Source organism: Sinohyriopsis cumingii, chromosome 19 (genome assembly GCF_028554795.1).
Source record: "Sinohyriopsis cumingii isolate HCF-2022 chromosome 19, ASM2855479v2, whole genome shotgun sequence".
Lineage (NCBI taxonomy): Eukaryota > Metazoa > Mollusca > Bivalvia > Unionida > Unionidae > Sinohyriopsis > Sinohyriopsis cumingii.
In genome coordinates, this window is record NC_142979.1 from 41,441,260 (window position 1) to 41,452,600 (window position 11,341).

Below are 11,341 nucleotides of genomic sequence, written 5' to 3' on the forward strand. Positions count from 1 at the left end.
TTACCTCAAGTGCAACGTTGGTTACAAGAACAAGCTACCTACACTTTACACAAACCCATTCGACGCAAGTTTTCCAGAAGTCGCACCCGTGTGGAAGGCATCGATCATCAATGGCAAGCCGATTTAGCCGATGTCTCTCATTTGGCCAGCTACAATCGCGGCTACAAATATTTGTTTTGTGTCATCGACGTCTTTTCCAAATTTGCCTGGGTTGTGCCCTTGACTTCCAAATCGAGCAGCGAGTTAGTGCGAGCCCTGCAACGGGTGTTGAAACAAAGCGGTCGTCACCCTCTTCGATGGCAAACGGACAAAGGCACCGAATTTCTTAACCAAGCTTTCCAAAAAGAATTAAAGAAACATGACATTCATTTTTTTACCACCGAGAATCCCGAAACCAAAGCCAGCATCGTGGAACGTTTTCAACGCACTTTGAAAGAACGCATGTGAAAATATTTTACGCATCACCACACTCTGAAGTACATCGACATCTTACCGCACCTGGTGCAAGCGTACAACCAATCTTACCATCGAAGCATTGGACGTGCCCCGCAAGACGTGACTCCCGACAACGAAGTGATGGTGTTTGAGCGCCTGTTTGGTACGTCCCCGACGAGGGCTGTCCCCAAGAAAAATGGAGAGTTGACCGTAGGAGATTGGGTGCGCATTGGCAAAACCTAACGCACTTTCGACAAAGGTTACTTACCTAACTGGACGACCGAATTGTTTCGTGTCACTGGACGAGTGCATGGCCGTCATCCTACCGTCTATAAATTGGAAGACATGAACGGAGAAGTGCTCAAAGGAACGTTTTATTTGCCCGAGTTACAACGTGTCACCACAAAAGAAGACGACGTGTACGACATCGAAAGCATTCTCGAACGCAGAACCCGTAAAGTGGGCAAAGAAGTCAAAGTACGTTGGAAAGGATATCCACCCAGTTTTGATTCTTGGATCGACGCTTCGCAAGTCATCGACTATAAAAAGAAGTGACCATCATGCCCTTTCACACAGCCGCAGCTACGTCGACCACTCCTTCACCCAGTTCTTCTCTGCAAGATTTACAAAAACAACCCTTGTGGGTGTGGTATGGAGAACGTGTGCCTAAAACGCAAATCGTCTTTTTCTGCCAAATCTTTGTGGTGTATAGTGTGATCGGGGCAGCAATTGCCAATTTGAGTTTGCAACAAGGAGACAAACAATTGTGGACCATTTTATTGAGCAGTTGCATCGGTTACCTGCTTCCCAATCCCTCCCTGAAATTCTCCTCGAACGGGAACCACGGAAACCTTGTGTCCAGTGCCAGTGCCAGTCACCACTCCAACAACAACAACAACAAAATACCCAATTTAGGCGGAGACACACCTCTGACGTCCAGTAACCCCTCGGACAGCCACAGAACTCTGGAATTATGAGTCACCAAAACCAATTTTACTTAACCTTACCCAGTGACAGTTCCATGGAGGTGTTTCCCCACAACACGTTGTGCTGTTACGCGGCCAAATTACCTCAAGCCATCCCATTAGATCACGAAGCCCATTGGGAAGTGGCTTTGGTAGAAATGATTCACCCTACACAAATCCAAAACATCACTGAAAAGCGAACACTTTTGAGGTCGAAATCCTGAACCAACAATTGCAAGAAACCATGAATGAAATCGGTTTTCAGGCAACGTAAAACCAGCCAACAATCCACTCTTCAGTATCTACATCTTGAAAATTCATGCAGGGTTTTATTTTAGTGGCCAACATTTGGTGGATACCATGGCTTCCAGGTTCGACTTAGCCTTTGGCAAAGCGCTGAACAGAATCAAAAAAAGTGTCACCCTGAAGTACCATAAAGTGGCTCGTCGCTTACTGATGAAATTTCAGGATACCCAAACGTTGTCCATCAGTTGTAATCGTGACTTGTTTGATTATTTGGGTGGAGACACAAAAATGGCTCCAAATTTTAAACCGAAGATCAACAGCAATACGGACTTTTACAAGTTTTTTCGATTCCCTGTAGAACTGAACCAAGGACTGAATTTGATCTTTGTGTATTCCGATGTGGTGGAATATAACGTGGTGGGACACACCTCCGTACCGTTACTGCGTGTCATTCCTTTCAAAGTGGATAGTGCCACGACCAGTGACCAGGAAGGTGGAAACACCTATCACGTCCACCGCGAATTTGTACATCCTCACTATTTGCCCGTCAGTAAGTCGTATTTGGACGCGGTCAACATTGCTATAAAAGGAGATCTGGGACAAAATATTCCATTCACCAAAGGAAAAGTCACGGTGAAACTCCATTTTCGAAAACGGTTCTCTCACGACTCGTAAGTCATTTATCCAGTGTACCGAGGGCTTGCTCGACAGCGAGGACACGGTTTAGGAGATATGTTAAAATCGGCCTTTCGTTCGGTGGCCCCAGTCTTGAAACCGATGGTGACACGAGGATTGCACGCCTTGAAAGATGCCTCACTGACGCAAGGCAAAGAATTTCTCCAAAATGTCATCATCGACAAACAAAACCCTAAAGAAGTCTTCATGAGGGCAGGCAAAAATGTCTTGCTGCAAACGGGCAAAGACCTTTTGGGCCGACGAGAAACACCTATAAATGCCCTGCACACTACCGAGTCAGGCATTCAGCAAGGACAAGGCAGAAAGAGACGACGAAGAAAACACCCTTTCACCAGACTTCACACGCCTAAAACTAGAAAGACAAAGAAAAGAAGAACCGTTCGAGACTTAGACGTTTTCGATTATTGAGAAACAGAAAAAAATGATGCACCGAGAGTCTTGCGCCTGTTCCAAGTCGGAACTGGATCTGTTTGCCATGCCACCCACCATGATGACGATGCAAGAATCCCAGTGGGTGAAATCTCACCCCGTCTCCTCATTGACAGATTCCGCTCCCATCGAGTTTGAAATCAAAGGACAGCCCGAAGATTACATCGATCTGAATAGCAGTTACTTGTACTTGAAAGTCAAAGTTCTAGATAAGACAGGAGGTGATATAGACACTGAAGCAGTAACTCCCGTCAACAATTTCATGCATTCCTTGTTTAGTGGAGTGGACTTGTACCTGAATAACAAACTAGTCAGTAGCAGTATGGATACTTACCCTTATCGCGCCTACCTGGAAAATCTCTTGACGTACGGAATAGACGCCAAGAACACTCATCTCAATGCCTGTGTGGTATGGGAAGCTGACGAAGCTAACGAGTTTGAAACATTCGAAACTACTACAGCTGATAAAAATAAAAAATACAATGAGGGATTTGTAGAACGAAGAGACAAAATCAAAGACGGACAGAGTTTAGAATTGATGGATCGTTTGCATTTGGACATCTGGTTGCAAGAGAAATATTTGCTGAATGGAGTGGATGTCCGCCTGAGACTGAATCGTAGCAGTACCGCTTTCCATTTAATGGCTGATGCTGACGATTACAAAACCAAAATCCAAGAAGCCAGACTCTACGTACGCCGCGTGGAAGTGTTACCTAAAGTGGGAAACGACATCAGTCAGACGTTGAGCAGAACGACCGCAAAGTATCCGATCCGACGCGTGGAAGTGAAAACCTTCACTATTCCCAAGGGGCAAAGATCCATGATCGAAGATCTTCTGTTCCAAGGACAGCTACCCAAACGTTTAATCGTTGGTATGGTCGAGAATGAAGCCTTCAACGGAGCTATCACTAAAAATCCTTTCTACTTTCGACACTTTGGCGTGTCCAAGATCGAAGTCAGTCGCGATGGCAAGACCTTGTGTACCCGACCTTTTGAACCTGACTTTGAGAAGAAGAATTACTTGAGATCGTACTTGTCCTTGTACGAAGCCACCGGACAGTTAGGAACCAACACCAGTCACGGCATTACGTACGATGATTACGCAGGAGGCTACGCTTTGTGGGCTTTTGATTTCACTCCAGACCAAGGCAGCGACGAGGGACATTTCCACCCTATAAAATCCGGCCAGATTCGTGTGGAAATTCAGTTTGCAAAACGAGACCCTGATGTAACGTTGAACGTCATCCTGTATGCAGAATTCGATAATACGATAGAAATCAACAGTTTGAGAGAAGTCATTCTAGACTATTAGAAGCCATGGAAGACTGTTATCCCTCTTTACCTAGTGGAGAAACTTTGGACATGGAATGTGAGGAGACCGTGGAAGGAGAATCCCAAGACAAAGACGAAGAAGTTGTCATGATGAAGTCAAGATGGCCAGAACAAGAAGCGCATTTAGTTTCCTGTTTTGCCAAACACTTGGTCGAAAAAATGACGGAATTGATCAAGAAAGATTGCTATGGATGTCAAAACGATCATCCCAGTCAAATTCAACACGATAAATGCCTGATGCTGAGTCAAGAAGAAAAATTGGACGAGTATCTGGACGAAGCTTGGAGTCTCATCTCAGACGAAGTCGTGTTGCATCAGTGGTATAAAGACTTGCGTGAACATTCTTGTCCACCATTAACCACTCAAGAGATCCATCGTATCGAAGCTCTCCTGAATCAGAGTGGGAAAACGAAGCGAAGAAACGGTTATTTGTCAGACATTTTCAAGCAAAAAGTCAGGATCGAATTGATGACTTATTATTACCTGTGAAGAAGAAGAAAACCACACAAATCAATGGATACCTGGGAACTTTATTACCTTTTGAACCACAGTTCGTACACGGCTTCTTGGAATCCTGTCGTCTGTGCTAAAGATGAACTCCCTCATCGCAAACCTCAAGACCATCAAGCTTATGTGATCAACACGGACGACAGTCATCTCCCAGGAACCCACTGGGTAGCCGTCTACTTTCCTCAAGAAGGATGTGCGGAATATTTCGATTCGTATGGATTGCCTCCTTTGGAAGACGATATCATTGACTTTATGAGAAGAAATGCTCAGACCACCCGATTCAATAATGTGAAATTACAAGGCACAGATTCCTTGGTGTGTGGACAGTACTGTGTGTATTTTCTGCATCATCGCAGCCTGGGCTATTCCTTAGAACATTTAGTGACTCATTTTGATCCTCGTTCTTCTTCAAGAAACGATGTGAAGGTAGATCGATGGTTTTGTGACCATTATGCTTATCTTTTGTCTCAAGCTAGGAAACGTAGTGTCCATCAATGGCCTAATGACTTCCAACAGTGGAAATCACAATTTCATTCACAACGTTGTCAACCCTGTTTAAAGTAGAATGTTAATTGAAAAAAAATGTTTGTCATTTGAAAAAAAAATGTTTGATGTTATATTGTTGGATTATTATTAAAAATGTTAGAGTTGTTTGTTAGTGTTAAGTGATTTTGAATAAAAAAAAATGTTGTGTTTTGAAAAAAATGCCTTTGTCTTTTGTTTGGCTATAGGAACTTTGATTCATGCTTTTTGACTTCTTACTATCCCTCTCATGACACTCATTGAACGTTCCGGCTCGAAAACCGTGGAGGGATGTTTTCCTTCACGTCCGCGCTTTGACTTTAAGAACTGGGGCAGTTTCCAGTCTAACCATGATATTCGCGTTGAACAAGCAGCAGCACAACAGCGATGGAACACACTGCAGCATCAATAGGCGTAGAATCGAGAATTTTACCAGCCCATGCAGTTATCCCAACTCCAGCACTGAGGGCCATAAGAGCACTTGGTAAGAAACAAGCAACTAACTGGAGCATACGGGCAGGGAAAACCAGGACAACTCTATTACTGGTCTGGACTACCAATGACGAGGGTGAGGACCTATGTGTCGAAAATGAGCAAAGCTACTGTATGACCAAAAGGAGAAATAGCAGAAAGTACAAACAGAGAGGGAAAACTGACCAAAAGGTAACAGATAACCGCTGTGATACACCTGCTACTAACCAATGCAATATACAAAAGCAGCAACACTCGACAAAGGCTCCCCTGAGAATTGAAACAGCAGTAACAACAGCTACAACATCAACCCAGACCATCGATCGGCAACAGAGTGACGTGGAAACACAAACGGAGATACCCGCAAGTGATGCCACCACCCTAACTAATACTGAAACGAAAATCCAAGAACAAACACTGGATGAAACAGCTACTACCACTACCCCGACAACATCGGAAGAAGAAACTACAGATGAGGAAAAAGAACAAGGAATGACGATTGAGCAATTCGCCGAACTCTGGGGACTAGAAGAAACTTTAGGTGACCCAAAAAAGGCCAAGAATTTTATCAGCACGATAAAATATATGGCATGGAGGTCGCTTAAACCAAGGAAAAAACCAAGCACACAACAATGGCTCTTCGCTCAACGCATCCTGACTCATCACTACAACAAAGCCTACGTAGAAACACAACTTACCAGCCTAGTGGACTACGCTACGGCCCTAGCAAAATACTATGAATACGAGGCATTCCCTACCGAAGAGTATGAAGAGACTCACACAGCGGAAGAAACCTGGTACTATGAAAAAGACCGCAACACATTCAGGCTGCCGACCTGAATAAAATAGCCCTTTTAAGGGCTTAAAGAATGCCTATTACCAAGGGGTTTCATTTTGGCTTGGAACCCCGTTTCGACACAACTAGCTGAACTAATTTGATCCTTTATCACCGCTACTAAATACAACCAAAATTTACCTAACAATGACTACAAAAATTCATTAACTTATTTTTTACTTTGAAAGTCGCTAAGACAGAACGCTAAACTTCTAGGGAAAAAAGTAACGTACACTTTGTACTAGAACATTGGCAAACTAAAGAAATAAAAAATAGGAAAATTTTGAAACTTGAACAGTTCGACACAATTACAGAGGTGGCTAACACATTATTGGGAAATTATTTTTATCCATTAGCACAACTGGACTTGATTTGATAAATAAATAAATGCGACCTGGCGTTTTGGAGCGTAAACAACAGCAAGGGCAAGACGTGGGAAGGACGACGGATTAACAACATGGATCTGATTGGGTATCAGCAAATACAATTTCAATCCTAAGGTAATTCATATAACTCAGATTGGAAAACGGATTGAAACTGGAAAAACTGGACCCGCAACTTTACGCGGGACAGCTATGTTTGTTAACTCGATTCTGATTGGCGGTTGGATTTCAATCCTAGGGCAAACTCATACATTGAAGCTTGATAAACGGATTGAAACAAAACGGATTGAAAACTGAAAAACTGGTCTAGCAACTTTGCGCGGGATAACCAGGAATGTAAACATGGTTCTGATTGGTAGTTAACTATGCTGGATATTAAACTAACAGGAGGACAATTGAATTGGAATTGGGGAAACAAACTGCAATTAGCGGATTTGATTGGCATATAACTCAATAGACTATTCCTGTATATTGTAAAATTTAACAACTTGATTAATTATAATTTATACACTTAACTAATAGCGGTCTTAATCATATTTGGTTTCTTTAACCTTGCTTGGACAATTTTTTCACTTTACCAAGTCCAGACTAATTAAAAAGTGCGGTCATCGCACAATAAACACGGGATTGTAGTGGCTCTAATACCTACAACCGACCAATTAAGTAGCCTAGTCATTAGGCATTAACAAGACGCAAAAGCACTAGTTTGCGTAAGCGTCTATAATTTATATTCATTCGAGTCTAACCATCCATTGTCGACTCATCCTCCTACGAAGATGTGCTCCAAACTAGCTAAGCTAAACGAAGCCTACGTGAATTTGCATAGGGTCAGACACAGTCTGATACCGAAGCCAGAAGAGATAGAGAATGTGAGAATGTAAAAGTCACTGAAGACCTGATAGAAGAGCTCTTCAGAGAAAAAGTGAACAGGGAGAAAGAAGAATGGACAGAGAAGTACAGACTTCAGAGACAGCAGCAACAGCAACAACAGCAGCAGCAGCAGCAGCAGCAACCTGAACCTTACAGAGGCTTTGTCGATTGTCGTATCGACACCAAAGAGTTCTTCTTCTCTTTCCGAAGAAGCAGACCTATCGTCAGAAAGTCTATCCTCAGAGGACGTCGCATTCTTAGAAACTAAAAGATTGCCGTAGCAAACAAAAAAAAAACCCAGCCCTTTTCAGGGCTACCCAATACTCTAGAAAAGAAATAACAATCGATTTGCCAATGTGTGTATGTAGAGTAGTGTGAATATAAACACTGACTCTTTTGTGGTGTGAGTGTATGTGTTTTTGTGGATAGTAGATCATGATCATGTTTTTTTGCTGTTTGACGTGCGTGGAGAGTAGATTTGGGGTTAGATTGGATTGCTTTGCGTATGTGAATAGTATATTGAAGTGATTAATGAAAATTTTTAAATTAGTAATGGGTAGTATAAAAAAGTGAGTGAGTGTTTCTTTTAGCTCCGCGCGTTGTTTGGTCATGATCTAGGTAATATCAATTTTGTTTTAGGGGGATGTTTTCCTTCACGTCCGCGCTTTAACTTTAAATTGAAAATCGCTTGGCAGTCTAGCTACCCTGTTCATTCGTTAACAAGACAATGAATACCAGAATAAGCAAACTTCTTGAACTCCAGATACATCTGGAATATGTCAGGCGCCTGTTAAATGAACTGGCAGCGGAGGCCATAGTAGAAGAGGGAAGAATAAAGAAGGAAGAGGAGGAGAGAAGACAGAGGGAAGAGGAGGAAAAGAAAATAGGAGAGAGGATGGCTTACAAGATACCAGAGACAGAGGATTGGGGTGCTGAAGCCAATCATCCTCCCTCTGCGCTCTCAAGAAAAAAAGTAAAAGGAGACTGGGGAAGAAGATGTGTGTGTGGCGCCAGGCCTGGAAGGTGCCATCATTAACCAGGTGTCACTGGAGTTCAAAAACAAACAGCCCTTTTCAGGGCTACCCAAACCTTTAGAAAAGAAATAACAATCGATTTGCCAATGTGTGTATGCAGAGTAGTGTGAATATAAACACTTACTCTTTTTTCCGTGTGTGTGTGTGTGTGTATGTGTGTGTGTGTGTGTGTGTGTGTGTTTGTAAGCGCTCACGGACGTTTGTGTGGATAGTAGATTATTGGGTTTCATTATAATGCTTTGCGTGTGTGGATAGTAGATTTGGGGTTTGTTAATTGCTGGTTCACTTATGTGGATAGTATATTATATGAAATGAGAAAAGTAGGGGATGTTTTCCTTCACGTCCGCGCGTTTTAAGTGATAATCTAGGTAATATCAATTTTGTTTTAGGGGATGTTTTCCTTCACGTCCGCGCTTTTCGTATAAGAACCCACAGAATTCGTCGTTCAAACCATTCTACAGAGAATAAAGACAAGGAAGATGGTGGCTGTAACAGAATTGTTTAACCAGTTGAAGGATATTTGGTATTGGATGGTGGATGGAGCCTATGCAGTGGAAAGGATTGAACGTGAATGGAAGCATGAAGTTACCAGGGATTTTGTCAGAAGGCAAGTGACAAACCTGAAATTAGCTATGGATCTGGTGAAAGAGATGATGGAAGAAGAAGTAAAAAGACTAAGAGGCTTTATAAATCCAGAGTATGTAAAGATTGGTCACTTGAAAGAAGCCATGGATAATGTGCTAGAAGTAAAGTGTTTTTTGGAAGACATAATGGAATGGACAGAATGGTCATTCGTCAAAAAAGGCCTGGACCAGTTTAAGAAATCGGAAGAACTAATGAGAAAAGTAATGGAGGAAGAAGTAAAGAAGATTAAAGAAAGATGGAATAAAGAAAGAAAAGATCAGGAAAACAAAAAGAAACAGGCAGATTTTGAGAGGCTCAATCAGAATTGGATCAAAGTCCAGGAAAAGTTTAGAGCCTTGGGCCATCCAGACTGGATGCCAGAGGGGAAAAAGAAGAAGAAAGGAATAATGGAAAAAGTGAGGAGTGGTGGAAGAAGTGGAGGAGTTAGAAGAAGAAAAAGAAACCCAAAGGCCCTTTTCAGGGCCACTCATAGGTCTCGAAAAGAGATTGACTTTCAATTGCCTACCCTTTTTTAATTTTTTTATTTTTTAAAAAAAAAATTAGAGACCCCTCCCTGTTTCAATTTTCGCCTGTTCCCTTTCCATAGACCCATCAGGTCGGGACCTTATTAAAATAGGGTCCCGACCCTGTTCCATTTTCAATTCCCCTTGAGGCTAGAGTGACCCATGATTTTTCCCATGTTCAATTTCCCTTGACGCTAGAGTTGCCCATGATTTTTTCCCATGTTCAATTTCCCTTGACGCTAGAGTTGCCCAGGGGGGCTCTGTAATGCTAATTCCCCTTGACGCTAGGGTGCCCCTATTCGCTACTCATCTCTTTTATGACTGCAGTATTACTTCAAAGTTTTGGTACCGTTTTATTGAAGTTTTTGCACCTTTTTGCCCAAATATTATACATCTGTCCAAAAAAGAAACATTCTTAGGAAGTGAACAACTGGACAGTTTGAGTAATTTCCTGTTTATTTAGGCAAAATATTATATTTATACCTGCAGATTCAATATGAAAAATCCTTCTATTTCTTCAAAATGGACCTCAACAATGAACATGTAACTTGTCTCTGACTTGATGGTAAACAGGAACAAAGTACTGTAATATCACAAAGTCCTTGTCACCTAGATTGTGTGCCATATGCATGTGTGTATGTGCGTGTGTGTGTGTGTGTTTTTATTTTCTTTTCTCTTTCTCTGTAGATTATATTTATTATCCCTAGATTATCTGATAACCAGAAATGTTTGATTGTAAGGTGACCTTGGGATGGTTCTCCGACCCATTGGTCAACCTATTACGGGGTTAATAAAAAAAATAAAAATAAAATAAAAATAAAAATATGGTCGGCGATGTTCCCTGATTTGGATGGACTGTGCTTTGTTCTTGCTATTGAATGTTTAATATTTCAGAGTTGTTTCTCGCTTCTTGGTTGCTGGTAATCGTCATTTCTTTCAGAATGTACCATTATCTCTACTTCCTTCACCCCTTTGTGCACTAGTTCGTTTGCTAATCTTTCTCTAACGAAAGGCTTTGTTCTAATGTATATGACTTTTTTGAAGGATGTTTCACGGATGCATGATAAGTTCTGGACATTTTCTCTGCGAACGCAAAGTACAATGAAAGCAAGATTATACAGACCGCAATATATAATTTTTAAGCTAGATTCTTCTTTGATGTCAGTGTTAAGACATGGTAAAAAATCTGCAATTCAATTAATTGTAAGATAATTACCGCATTCACAACTCTCCCTATGTTACCTACACATAAATGATTAATTATGAGTGTGCCAAATAACAATTACAATAAACAGACGTGTGGGAATCAAGTCAGTTTATCCATCGTGGACATCTGAATGAAGCTGACAGATAAAAGAACCGCCATCGGCTTATTAAGGGTCACCTTACTTACGCCAGATGCAGAGAATGATTTTTCTTGACCAGTGCTGACGAAAATTTATGTTAATTCAATTTAGGCGAATGA